This window comes from Somniosus microcephalus, chromosome 4, assembly GCF_052327205.1.
Source record: "Somniosus microcephalus isolate GS21.2 chromosome 4, FLI_Smic_1.0, whole genome shotgun sequence".
NCBI classification, from domain to species: domain Eukaryota; kingdom Metazoa; phylum Chordata; class Chondrichthyes; order Squaliformes; family Somniosidae; genus Somniosus; species Somniosus microcephalus.
Window position 1 is genome coordinate 331,522,288 of NC_140990.1, and position 14,944 is coordinate 331,537,231.

General features: G+C 48.9%; 1 protein-coding gene across 4 annotated transcripts in view; it reads left to right on the top strand.

Annotated features, from left to right (window-relative positions):
• Positions 1-14,944, top strand: part of LOC147120682 (rab GTPase-activating protein 1-like) — a 335,058-nt gene that overhangs the window by 298,348 nt on the left and 21,766 nt on the right. The window lies entirely within an intron of this gene.

The following is a 14,944-nucleotide window of genomic DNA, read 5'->3' on the forward strand; positions in this document are numbered from 1 at the left end:
TCACAGATTTCATTCATTAGTTTTATTTTTAATTCCCCCCCCCGCCGCACCCACCCTGTATCCAGACCTCCTTTAATGCCCAGCAGGTGGCTGGCTGCTCCTCTGCTACAGTCTGGGGAATTGACTTGCTGACAGCACAGCAGAAATCCCAGGCGGGGACCCACATTCTATTCCTCGCTCGTGCAGCTGGGTGCTCTTGTTGCCAGTTTTTGTGATCCTAAAGGGACTAGATATGTCGACCATAACAGGCTGTGCCACCTGCGCCAGAGCAGCAGAACCAGAGGCCACGACCTGCGCTTGAAGGGGGGATAAATTCAAAACTATTATTTCAGTGAGTGAGTGGTCAATCTATGGGACAGGCTCCCTGGTGGAATCAGTTAGTATTGATTCATTCCAAGCAACAATATTTTGGGATACGGTATAGGGGTAATTTGAGATGGGATACGTGGTAAGTGCTTGGGAGGAACAGGTGACTTTGGACCTGTGGATCCCAAAGCTCTCCACCACTGGGGGTTTTCCTCGCCTCATGCCTGGGTCTGTTGTAGACGAATTGATAGAGGTTGTTTGCCAGGATTAGTCAACAACTCCATTATCGTGGTATCATGCGACTATCAGGATGGTAGAAGGCGAACTAGATAGACCATGGTTTAACATCTAGTAATTCCTGTGACACTGCCCCGCCCTCAGGATAACTGAAGCCTGTTGGGGGCTGAGGGTGTACTAATCTCAGCATCATCCTTTGGGAACTACAAGGAAAGGGCCTCTCCGTGTAATGGGAGTGAAACTCTCAGCTAATACAGACTGCACCGGCAATCTCCTTCTCCGGGGCTTTCCCCCGACAGCCTCTGCAACTTCAGCGGAGGATTGGTGGATAACCCTCAGCCATCTACACCGATCTTCCACCGAAGTTACAGCCACCAGTCAGGTGGAAATTCACCCCCTGGAAGCAGTCGGGTTCAGAATTCAGTTTGTATATTAAAATGGATTTATTCCATATCCTGGAGTTACTGGGTATGTACTTGCGTGCCTCCCTTAAGCCTGTGATAACTGTTTTTAGAGTCAGTTGCATGTGGTAAAGAGGAAAGGACTTGCATTTATATAGCACCTTTCACCACCTCGGGACATCTCAAAGTGCTTCACAACCAATGAAGTACTTTGTGAAGTGTCGTCACTGTTGCAATGTAGGAAAGGTGGCAGCCACTTTGTCTATCAGATAATCTGTTTCAGTGATGTTGGTTGAGGGATAACTATTGGCCAGGGCACCGGGGAGAACTCCCCCACTCTTCTTCAAAATAGCGCTGTGGGATCTTTTACGTCCACCGGAGACAGCAGACGGTTTAACGTCTCACCCGAAAGACGGCACCTCCAACAGTGTCAGCCTAGATTTAGTGCTCAAGTCTCTGGGGCTTAAGACCTTCTGACTCCGAGGCGAGAGTGCTGCCCACTGAGCCAAGGCTGACACTCTACTGTCTGTTCTAATACATACATTGTCCATTTGGTTAGGCTGAATCATATGTTGGATACATAAACATGCTGCACATCACACAAGTACCGGACTCCTCCTGTATCCTGTGCTGAGTGCTCTCACTGTATGGTTAGAAATAAGAGGCCTGAATACGTAAGTACTGGATTAGCTTCAGTGCAATTCTGTTTGTGATTTTCAAGCGTATTGTGGAAGCAGTGAGCGCAGGCATTATCCCTGTTATGTTCTTGTAATTAATTTAGCATTTCTCATGAAACCCAGTTGGGATTTTTTAATGGCACTGATTCTTCCACACACCCCAGCCTCTCTCGACGCTCAGCCTGGTCTGGTTAATTCTGCCCATTTCCTTCTCTTCTTTCAGTTCATTTCATTTCACTAAAATCTCTGATACTTCACGGATATGTACTTGAACCGCCTTCCGCTCAAAGAAATAGCGAAGCTCCCACCACTTATAGGAGGAAACCCAATATTTACAGCAAGCCTGGACCGTGGCCGTCTATATCTTGTTCGAAGGAGTCCTTGTAATCTATCAGCATACATCCCTGCCTGGTAACTCCCTGGGACATTGGAAGGAAGTGCCCGGGTGCAGTTTAACATGCTGCAAATAAGCCTTTGATTTGAAGTTTGTGTTTGCATTGAATGTGTGTTTTCACCGGCTCATTGCTCTCCTTTATCTGCTAAAAAAGAAAGAACTTCGTTTATCACCTCGGGACGTCCCCAGTGCTTTGTAGTGCTACTGTTGAAGTGGAGCCATTGTTGTTACGTCAGCAAGTTTGAGAGGTCCCACAAACATCAAATGAATGACCAGACAAATCTGTGTATTTTGGTGGTGTTGGTTGAATGTTGGCAGGACGCTGGGGAGAACCCCCCCTTATAACTTATAACTTAGACCCCTGGTATGATCCTGGTAAACCTGCATTGTACTTTTGGTGATTTATGAGGAGCTCAAAACTGCATACAGTATTCCAGATGTGACCTAACCAGTTGTCATGACCTCTTTCCTTCTGCACCCAATCCCTCTCAGTATTAACTCCAAAATCTCATTTGCCTTCCCAATGACTTTTTTTTGACTCTCTGTTCCCACTTTTAAGGATTTATGTCTCTTCACATCCTTCCTACTCCACTGCATTAAGATATTTACAATATGAACTACATTTCCATCCCTTATTCCTTAATGTATTACCACATTTTTTAGTTTGTTAAACTGCATCTACCACTTGTCTGCCCAATGCTCCTAGACCTGTTGATGCCCTCTTGTAGTCTCCTGCGTTCTTCCTGGACGTTTCCTACTCCTCACAATTTGGTAGCAAGATTTGATAGCCATTCTTTATGTCTGAGTGTAGAGCATTCGTTTTATATATGATCCCAACACCGATCTTAAGGGCACCCCACTAGCCTTCCAGCCTGAGAAACTAGGTACAGTAGTGTAGTGGTTATGTTACTGGACGAGTAATCCAGAGGCCTGGACTAATGACCTAGAGGAAACGGGAGTTCAAATCCCACTGCGGCAGTTTGAGAATTTGAATTTAGTTTTAAAAGTATGGGGGGGTGGGGTGGGGAGGGAAATGCTGGTATCAGTGAAAATAGCCATGAAACTATCGGATTGTTGTAAAAACCCAACCGGTTCACCGATGTCCTTGAGGAAAGGAAACCTGCCGTCCTTACCTGGTCTGGCCTTTATGTGACTCCAGTCCCACACCAACGTGGTTAACTCTTAACTGCCCTCTGAAATGACCTAGCAAGCCACTCGGTCAGGACAACTAGGGATGGGTAATGGATTCTGGCCTTGCCAGTGACGCCCACATCCTGAGAGTGAATAAAAAGAAATCATTCATTTAGTGCAGCCCTTTGCTGTCTGCTGTTCAGTTGTCATTGAGGGGTGATGTCAGAACATAAGAAATAGGAGCAGGAATAGGCCACCTGCCCCCTCGAGCCTGCTCCGCCATTCAATAAGATCGTGGCTGATCTTGGGCTCAAAACCACTTCCCCGCCCACTCCCCATAACCCTTCACTCCCTTATCTTGTAAAAATCTGTATAAGAACATAAAAATTAAGATTTGGAGCAGCTGGGGATTGAACACAGGACCTCATACATGCAAAGCATGCGCTCTATCACTGAGCTACATCCTCTACATCAGGAAGCACTTTCACACAAGGGTAGTGGAAATCTGGAATTCTCTCCCCCAAAAAGCTGTTGAGGCTGGGGGGGTCAATCGAAACTTTCAAAACTGAGATTGATAGATTTTGTTAGGCAAGGGTATTACAGGATGTGTAACCATGGCGGGTAGGTGGAGGTAAGATACAGATCAGCCGTGATCTCATTGAATGATGGAACAGGCTCGAGGGGCTGAATGGCCTCCTCCGGCAGGAGTCCACTGGAATGGTTTCAAATTGTTCTGGGGCCTGGGGTCCTGGTCTGGACCCTAAAGATCAGCAGGAAAATCTTTATTAAAAAATGTTTTAAAGTTGCCTCTGACATAGGGCAAAGGGTCAACACCCTCAATACCTTTTTCAAGTGGGAGGCGGCTCTTATCTCCCCCCACCCCGGCCCCAGGCGGCCAAGTTTCTGCTAGTGTTTCCAGCATCTTAAAGTGGGGGACGGAGTCCACGCAGATGCCGACCCCTTGAACTTCAGCAGAGTCCCAGTATAACTGCCAGGATTAGCGCCTGGCAGGAATTTCTGGGCCAAGATATTTTCTTTGCATCCACCTGAGATGTAATTGTTTCCCGTTTACTGGCCTTCTTTCACTTGCAGAATGACGGTAATGAAAGCAGATTTTACCCACACCCCGCAACAACAGTGAAAGCACTCTATAATCACTGAGTCATCGAGCTGTTCCACTCTCCCGAAACAGTATGGCTTAACCCTGCCTCCACTAGAGTGAAACTGGCTCAACCTGAAGAGCCACCGAGAGAGAAAGAGTACACCTTTAGAACCAGAATACCAAGCCTAAATGTTCCAGACCACAAAGAAAATGTCCCCTGCATTTATGCTGCCAGTATTTGTGAAATAAAAGTTTCAGCTTTACTTTCAGTTGTCTTCGCAGACTGCAGTAGTGTTCATTACGTGACATTGCAATGCGGTATGATTCACCCAGACTGTGCCAGTGCCTAACGGGGGGTGTAAATCTCTGTCTCTCCACCTTTTCAATATGGTATCTTTTTTTTCTTTACCCCTCATTCCTTCTATGATAATTGCTCCTGGTCTTTCACTCCATCCCAGTCCCACAGGAATCAACAGTCGGCCAAAAGACTGGAATTATTGGCCCTGCAGTGTGTGTGAAATGGGGGTGCTGTGTTGCAGCTCGGACTCCTGTAAATGGGGGTGCTGTGTTGCAGCTCGGACTCCTGTAAATGGGGGTGCTGTGTTACAGCTCGGACTCCTGTAAATGGGGGTGCTGTGTTACAGCTCGGACTCCTGTAAATGGGGGTGCTGTGTTGTAGCTCGGACTCCTGTAAATGGGGGTGCTGTGTTGCAGCTCGGACTCCTGTAAATGGGGGTGCTGTGTTGCAGCTCGGACTCCTGTAAATGGGGGTGCTGTGTTGTAGCTCGGACTCCTGTAAATGGGGGTGCTGTGTTGCAGCTCGGACTCCTGTAAATGGGGGTGCTGTGTTGCAGCTCGGACTCCTGTAAATGGGGGTGCTGTGTTGCAGCTCGGACTCCTGTAAATGGGGGTGCTGTGTTGCAGCTCGGACTCCTGTAAATGGGGGTGCTGTGTTGCAGCTCGGACTCCTGTAAATGGGGTGCTGTGTTGCAGCTCGGACTCCTGTAAATGGGGGTGCTGTGTTACAGCTCGGACTCCTGTAAATGGGGGTGCTGTGTTGTAGCTCGGACTCCTGTAAATGGGGGTGCTGTGTTACAGCTCGGACTCCTGTAAATGGGGGTGCTGTGTTGTAGCTCGGACTCCTGTAAATGGGGGTGCTGTGTTGTAGCTCGGACTCCTGTAAATGGGGGTGCTGTGTTGCAGCTCGGACTCCTGTAAATGGGGGTCCTGTGTTGTAGCTCGGACTCCTGTAAATGGGGGTGCTGTGTTGTAGCTCGGACTCCTGTAAATGGGGGTGCTGTGTTACAGCTCGGACTCCTGTAAATGGGGGTCCTGTGTTGTAGCTCGGACTCCTGTAAATGGGGGTCCTGTGTTGTAGCTCGGACTCCTGTAAATGGGGGTGCTGTGTTACAGCTCGGACTCCTGTAAATGGGGGTGCTGTGTTGTAGCTCGGACTCCTGTAAATGGGGGTGCTGTGTTACAGCTCGGACTCCTGTAAATGGGGGTGCTGTGTTGTAGCTCGGACTCCTGTAAATGGGGGTGCTGTGTTGTAGCTCGGACTCCTGTAAATGGGGGTGCTGTGTTGTAGCTCGGACTCCTGTAAATGGGGGTGCTGTGTTGCAGCTCGGACTCCTGTAAATGGGGGTCCTGTGTTGCAGCTCGGACTCCTGTAAATGGGGGTGCTGTGTTGTAGCTCGGACTCCTGTAAATGGGGGTGCTGTGTTGTAGCTCGGACTCCTGTAAATGGGGGTCCTGTGTTGTAGCTCGGACTCCTGTAAATGGGGGTCCGAGCTGCAGCACAGCACCCCCATTTGTAGCTATGATCAACATGGGCTGTGTGTTTTCCAATCAGAGCATTTTTATTGGATAAGTAATATTGCAGCTTGAAAACTCAAATGATAACGGGCATTAATATTCCCAGCCCGTGACGAGACACTGATGTTGAATTTGATACTCAGGAACCAGGTCTGTACTTATGTGCCTGTTGTAATTTTTGTGTTAGATTTCATGTATTTGTTACCTCTTGTAATTGTACTGGAAAATTTGATATTGAAAGGGCATTGTCTTCATAAAAGTGTCTGGCAGACTTTTTAAATTTGTTTATCAACACTTGACGCAATGATGTAAATGCATCAATGTCTTCCTTGCCTGGGATCATTTATCACCGTGTCCCTAGTTTCTGATGAAGCCATGTTCCTTGTTCCCGATATCTTGATAATAAACCACTCTTCTGGTGTTTCTCTCCCTGTGCACATTATTAAAAAAGTTTTACCAACATGTTTTGATGAAGACAGTGCGTGTATAACAGAGTTTGCCTGAACGGGGGATGTTTGAGTTCTCACAGAACCTCGGCTAGCTTTCATAAAACGGCTGTCGTCTTTGTAGCTATGCTGAAATTGGACTTGAACCCAGGTTCTTGTAAATACTGTATTTGAAAGTTATTTATGGAATTTTAATTTGTAATAAAATTAATCTGTTACATTTGGTAGTTGGTATTTAGTTGTGTTTCTCAGTGAGTGAGCTGTGCCCGAGATATTGATAGTTACCAGGACCTGCCATTCATCGATGGGCCAGTTGAGTGAACCTTCTGGTTGCTCGGGTGGATCAAAGCCATTGTAGTGCTCTCTGCATTCATACAATGAACCTGGTTTCTCGGTGTAAGGGAAGAGATCGCTGCAGAGTTTCCTGTTGCTCCACTCACATGGTACAGGCAATGTGTCGTACCGGCGGGTCCGTGCGCCACACTGGACAACCGGGACAAACTCCAAATGAAATAATGAACTACAGTGGACATCAGTTCAGAAGGGAACTGACACTGATGAGCAAGAAGTATGGAATTGAGAACTAGTTAGTAGAACCATTCAACCGAGCAAAATACAACTATCAAACAATCAGCAAAACCAGTCTCCACAACCAATGATATCATAAAACAGCACAAAATGAAGAAAGGCATTTCAACCTATCAAGCCTATTCCTCCCGCAACCCATGTCCACTCTACCCTATCACGGACTCTACCCACCCATTTATTCTCCTTCCACACACCATGTACACTCTACCCACCCATTTAATCTCCTTCCACACACCATGTCCACTCCACCCTATCATGGACTCTACCCACCCATTTAATCTCCTTCCACACACCATGTACACTCCACCCTATCATGGACTCCACCCACCCATTTAATCTCCTTCCACACACCATGTCCACTCCACCCTATCATGGACTCTACCCACCCATTTAATCTCCTTCCACACACCATGTCCACTCCACCCTATCATGGACTCTACCCACCCATTTAATCTCCTTCCACACATCATGTCCACTCCACCCGATCATGGACTCCACCCACCCATTTAATCTCCTTCCACACACCATGTACACTCCACCCTATCATGGACTCTACCCACCCATTTAATCTCCTTCCACACACCATGTACACTCCACCCTATCATGGACTCTACCCACCCATTTAATCTCCTTCCACACACCATGTACACTCCACCCTATCACGGACTCTACCCACCCATTTAATCTCCTTCCACACACCATGTACACTCCACCCTATCATGGACTCTACCCACCCATTTAATCTCCTTCCACACACCATGTCCACTCCACCCTATCATGCACTCTACCCACCCATTTAATCTCCTTCCACACACCATGTCCACTCCACCCTATCATGGACTCTACCCACCCATTTAACCTCCTTCCACACACCATGTACACTCCACCCTATCATGCACTCTACCCACCCATTTAATCTCCTTCCACACACCATGTCCACTCTACCCTATCATGGACTCTACCCACCCATTTAATCTCCTTCCGCACACCATGTCCACTCCACCCTATCATGGACTCTACCCACCCATTTAATCTCCTTCCACACACCATGTCCACTCCACCCTATCATGGACTCTACCCACCCATTTAATCTCCTTCCACACACCATGTCCACTCCACCCTATCATGGACTCTACCCACCCATTTAATCTCCTTCCACACACCATGTACACTCTACCCTATCATGGACTCTACCCACCCAATTAATCTTTGTACACACACCATGAACAATCTACCCTATCCTGGAGCTTACTGCCATTAACGTCACTCTGTCTGAGGGTGTCACTCCTGTTTATCTCCCCTCACTCTCTGAGGGTGTCACTCCTGTTAATGACTCCTCACTCTCTCAGGGTGTCACTGCTGTTAATGTCCCCTCACTCTGAGGGTGTCACTCCTGTTAATGTCCCATCATTATCTGAGGGTGTCACTGCTGTTAATGACCCCTCACTCTCTGAGGGTGTCACTCCTGTTAATGTCCCATCATTATCTGAGGGTGTCACTGCTGTTAATGACCCCTCACTCTCTGAGGGTGTCACTCCTGTTAATGTCCCATCATTATCTGAGGGTGTCACTGCTGTTAATGACCCCTCACTCTCTGAGGGTGTCACTCCTGTTAATGACTCCTCACTCTCTGAGGGTGTCACTCCTGTTAATGTCCCCTCACTCTGAGGGTGTCACTCCTGTTAATGTCCCCTCACTCTGAGGGTGTCACTCCTGTTAATGTCCCATCATTATCTGAGGGTGTCACTGCTGTTAATGACCCCTCACTCTCTGAGGGTGTCACTCCTGTTAATGTCCCATCATTATCTGAGGGTGTCACTGCTGTTAATGACCCCTCACTCTCTGAGGGTGTCACTCCTGTTAATGTCCCATCATTATCTGAGGGTGTCACTGCTGTTAATGACCCCTCACTCTCTGAGGGTGTCACTCCTGTTAATGACTCCTCACTCTCTGAGGGTGTCACTCCTGTTAATGTCCCCTCACTCTGAGGGTGTCACTCCTGTTAATGTCCCATCATTATCTGAGGGTGTCACTGCTGTTAATGACCCCTCACTTTGAGGGTGTCACTGCTGTTAATGTCCCCTCACTCTGAGGGGGTCACTGCTGTTAATGACCCCTCACTCTCTGAGGGTGTCACTCCTGTTAATGTCCCGTCATTATCTGAGGGTGTCACTCCTGTTAATGTCCCCTCATTATCTGAGAGTGTGTCTCCTGTTAATGTCCCCTCACTCTCTGAGGGTGTCACTGCTGTTAATGACCCCTCATTATCTGAGGGTGTTACTGATGGGAGATGCCACCGGGGCCTGTGACGGAGAATTTCATCAGGGTTGACCGCAGTTGGGAGAGCACGAGCGGGTTAATCGCCTGGGATTAAGGCAAAGTCTAATGATGGGCGTAGTTGGCCATCATGTGTCACCCCCAGTCTTGCTCACGGGCAGCTTTCAAAGTTGCAGCCTTGTATTTTGCCTAATTTAGTTGCAGTCACTTTATTGCTGACACTTAGTTTTGCCATTTCTGGAACCAGAGCAATTCGCCACAATTACTGTCGCAACTATTCCTCAAAGTATAATGGGCACAAATTGAAACCAAGCCGATTTTAATCTTCAATGCACTGTGCCCTGATTGATAAAACTATTGCAATTAATACAGCTATGTTTTAGGAAGTATTTAAATGTCCCTCTGGGTTTCATTGATACCAGCTCCTCTCTGACTAAACCAAGTTAGAACGGAGCCATGTTTATCCTTGACAATTGCAACACTGTGATTGGCAGCCTGTTATCCAGCACTTGGCGTTACAGGAAACTTTGTGATATCCGGCACCGACGGGACCGAGCTGTTGCCGTCCCATCAAAACTGCCGGACAAACCAGCGCTAATGTTAAAACATACGGAGCTTTTGAGCTCCGTATCTAGCAACAAACCCAGCTTCTAAACAGTCGGCCGTAGCTTGCAAGCGTCTCTGTAGCTAAGCAACAGCTTTAGCTAGACCTTGCAGAGCCTGACTGGTGGGGAAAAAAAGCAACGAAAAAAAAAACTTACTGAACCGACTCCTGAATTTTGCCGGTGGATCGAAGGCTATCGTCACGTGTGTGCAAAGCTCCATTGCCCCTACGGATTCTGTACGGAGCAGTGCGGTAAGTCCAGAGGTGGCTCACACTTCAAACTCAATCGAGCCACGGGCTGAGAGATCTTCTCAGTAACGTATGGGGCCCAGTACAGAGACCGTGCCTGGTGACAGCCCACGCGAGGTAAATCAGGTCGCAGTGATCGAATGATGGAGTTAAATTGGCCTTTGCACTCAAGACTGAGGGTGAGAGGAGTTCTACAGTCTGCAGCCTCGTCATAGAATAAGTTCTCCAAGAGGCGGGTTGTTGATTCTTGATTTGAACACGGGGAGGGTGTTGGAGGGGGCGGAGGGAGAGAGCGGGGAGGGGAAGTCAACGGGCAAGAAACAGGAGTGGGGAACAGAACAGGCTGGCAAATTGAACCCAAACAGCAGTTGAGGACCGAGTATCAGGCCGGGCTAGGTGTCCAGGAAAGGGTAGGCAGTGGGGAGTATAGCCAGCTGAAAATGGGCACCTGTCCACAGCCAGTAGTCATTTCCTTTCTTTATAAAGATGAGACCTGTAAATAAATAAAACCTTTTGTAGTAATATTAATCAACAACTTGCATTTATATAGCGCCTTTAATGTAGTATTGACACCGAGCCACATGAGATATTAGGACAGGTGACAAAAAGCTTGGTCAAAGAGGTAGGTTTGAAGGAGCGTCTTAAAGGAGGGAAGAGAGGCGGAGAGGTTTAGGGAGGGAATTCCAGAGCTCAGGTCCTTGGCAGCTGAAGACACGGCCACTAATAGTGGGGGGTGAGGGAAATCAGGGATGCTCAAGAGGCCAGAATTGGAGGAGCGCAGAGATTGGGAAGAGATAGGGCAGGGCGAGGCCATGGAGGAAATTGAAGCAATCAAATGATCCTCCTGCTGGTGAAGACCGTGCTTTGTGAAATTAGTTGGGGAGGGAAGGGTTGCAAATCTTTTGGCAGCACCACCCAGTGGCCAGTGCCTCCTATTGCATGCATACTCAAACCAAGTTCATGTAATTGGGGAACTGCACAGAGTGAGGTGGAGCAACAGCCAAAACCTGACCCAAATCTACCAAACAGGGAAAGCCTAGTTACAGAGTCAGTGACAGGCATCACAGGCCATGACAACAGTGTGAGCACAGTTAACATTGAAATCCACATAAAAACTGTTTAAGATTTATATCGCGCCATTCATGACCTCAGGATGTCCCAAGGTGCTTCACAACCAATGAAGTACTTTTGAAGTGTAGTCACTGTTGTGATGTAGGAAACGTGGCAAACAATTTGAGCACAACAAGCTCCCACAAACAGCAATGAGACAATGAGCAGATCATCTGTTTTAGTGATGTTGGTTGAGGGATAAATATTGGCCAGGACACTGGGGGGAGCTCCCCTGCTCTTCTTCGAAATAGTGGCCATGGGATCTTTTACGTCCACCTGAGAGAGTAGACGGGGCCTTGGTTTAAAGTCACATCCGAAAGACGGTACCTCCGACAGTGCAGCGCTCCCTCAGCACTGACCCTCCGACAGTGCAGCACTCCCTCAGCACTGACCCTCCGACAGTGCAGCACTCCCTCAGCACTGACCCTCCGACAGTGCAGCGCTCCCTCAGTACTGCCCCTAGACAGTACAGTGCTCCCTCAGTACTGACCCATCGACAGTGCAGCACTCCCTCAGTACTGCCCCTCCGACAGTGCAGCACTTCCTCAGTACTGACCCACCGACAGAGCAGCACGCCATCAGCACTGCCCCTCCGACAGTGCAGCGCTCCCTCAGCACTGCGCCTCCGACCAGTGCAGCGCTCCCTCAGCACTGCCCCTCCGACCAGTGCAGCGCTCCCTCAGCACTGCCCCTCCGACAGTGCAGCGCTCCCTCAGCACTGCGCCTCCGACCAGTGCAGCGCTCCCTCAGCACTGCCCCTCCAACCAGTGCAGCGCTCCCTCAGTACTGCCCCTCCGACAATGCAGCATTCCCTCAGTACTGCCCCTCCGACAGTGCAGCACTCCCTCAGTACTGCCCCTCCGACAGTGCAGCATTCCCTCAGTACTGCCCCATCTGACAGTGCAGCATTCCCTCAGTACTGCCCCATCTGACAGTGCAGCATTCCCTCAGTACTGCCCCTCCGACAGTGCAGCACTCCCTCAGTACTGCCCCTCCGACAGTGCAGCAGTCCTTCAGTACTGCCCCTCCGACAGTGCAGCGTTCCCTCAGCACTGCCCCTCCGACAGTGCAGCGTTCCCTCAGTACTGCCCCTCCGACAGTGCAGCACTCCCTCAGTACTGCCCCTCCGACAGTGCAGCACTCCCTCAGTACTGCCCCTCCGACAGTGCAGCAGTCCTTCAGTACTGCCCCTCCGACAGTGCAGCGTTCCCTCAGCACTGCCCCTCCGACAGTGCAGCACTCCCTCAGTACTGCCCCTCCGACAGTGCAGCACTCCCTCAGTACTGCCCCTCCGACAGTGCAGCACTCCCTCAGTACTGCCCCTCCGACAGTGCAGCACTCCCTCAGTACTGCCCCTCCGACAGTGCAGCACTCCCTCAGTACTGCCCCTCCGACAGTGCAGCACTCCCTCAGTACTGCCCCTCCGACAGTGCAGCGCACCCTCAGTACTGCCCCTCCGACAGTGCAGCATTCTCTCAGTACTGCCCCTCCGACAGTGCAGCACTCCCTCAGTACTGCCCCTCCGACAGTGCAGCACTCCCTCAGTACTGCCCCTCCGACAGTGCAGCGCACCCTCAGTACTGCCCCTCCGACAGTGCAGCATTCTCTCAGTACTGCCCCTCCGACAGTGCAGCACTCCCTCAGTACTGCCCCTCCGACAGTGCAGCACTCCCTCAGTACTGCCCCTCCGACAGTGCAGCATTCTCTCAGCACTGCACTAGGAATGCACAGAGGGGAAGGTGCTACCGATTGCACTAACTATTTAGATGCAAACGCTTCATGACTGGTTCGGTTTGTGTTTGACTGACGGCTCCTTTTTATATTCCAGTGGCTTGATATTCAAAATCCAGGATATCTTGGTAATGATTTTCTGGAATATTAAGGAGAAAATTCTGTTTGCATTAGGGAGACCTCAGGAGAAAGGCCGTTAGTTGAACAATCTCATAAGAAACTGTTTGAAAACCTCAGCGGAGACATTCGTATAATCTTGAAAGATTAAGAAGAAATATTATGTCTAATTAAAATAATTTCTAAAAGGTTAGATCAGTTACGGTTGTGCTCTCTTAATTTTGTCTACTCAGAGTTAGATGACTAATCTACTGTAAATATATAACTGTGTTACTCAAAATTATTCACTGGTTCATTGTTGCAAAATATTGTTTGATATTTGAAACATAAGGATGAGATCTTACGGAGCTATAAGGTAGTCTGGTGTCTACCAGCAATGAACAAACGGGGTTTGCCGTGCCTTTAACCTGCAAGGCATTGTCGAAAGATTACCAAGCTCTCGTAGCAAGGGTCAACACAAGGATTGGAGACTTGCCTACATGGGTGGTCTAACGTACAGCTGAAATAATCTAGGGTTACGAGGTTAGAAAGACTCAAAAGCTAAAAGAGACCATCAGGATTTCATCGAAGTACAGAGAGTGGAAGGTTAGATAGGCATGGCAGCGATAAAACCAGCGTAATCGTAGCGGTGGAGCAATGAAGCATAGATTGAAGATGCTTTTTCTGCCCCTCTCTCCTGTTCTCTCTGTGTCTTGGCCTCTACTTGTCTGCGAGATCTCTCTGTCCCTGTTTCTATCTCCTCGGTGTCTCCGTAACTCTCTGTGCTATTCTCTCTCCCCGCCGGGGGTCTCTGTATCTTAGTGTTACTGTGGTTTGGTGACTCATTATCTCACGTTGCTCATTTCTTATCACTCTGTCTATCCCCATACCTCCTTGTTGTTTTTTGAAGAAGGGTCAAACCCGAAACGTCAACTCAAATTTCTCTCCACGGATGTTGCCTGACTTGCTGAGTTTTTCCAGCATTTTCTGTTGTTATTTCGGATTTCCAACATCTGCAGTATTTTGCTATCGTTTTGTTTTAGTGTCTCTCTCACTGCCAGTCTCTGAGCTTTTGACTATACCTGCTGTGCAGCGAGAGGTGGTGACTCCTGTGTTCAGATCTAACAGTGGAAATTGCCCTCGGTGACCCTGTCTGTCTTCCAGTGCCCGTGTTTTACCTTTTTACAGCATCAGCTGACTGTTTCTCTATTGTTGTCTATGTATTTGTCTCTGTTTTATGTTTGTCTCTGATTGCCTGCCTCCGTCTCTCTCTGCATCCGTCTCTCTCTTTGCCTCCGTCTCTCTTTGCCTCCATCTCTTCATCTGCGTGTCTCCGTGTCCCATTGCAGTTTGTCTGTGTCACTGTCTGTGGCACCATGCTTCCTGTGTCCACTAATACTGTGCCTCCATATCATGGTGCTGCAATACCTCATTAACCAGACCTTTGCTGATGATTCCAATCTACTTTAAACAGCTTCCTGCAGACCACATAACTGACAGTGCCATCAATTCCGGTGCCCTAAATCACTGCTTCTTCACACCTCCATGTCCTTCGGCATCAGAGTCTGGTTTATTTTACTACTTCAAAGTTACATTTTCTTCCCACTTCTCGCACCCAGGCCCTGGGACTGGCAGTGAGGCCCGGGGCCTGTGACTGGGAGTGGGAGTGAGGCCCGGGCCCTGTGACTGGGGGTGGGAGTGAGGCCCAGGGCCTGGGAGTGGGAGTGAGGCCCGGGCCCTGTGACTGGGGGTGGGAGTGAGGCCCAGGGCCTGTGACTGG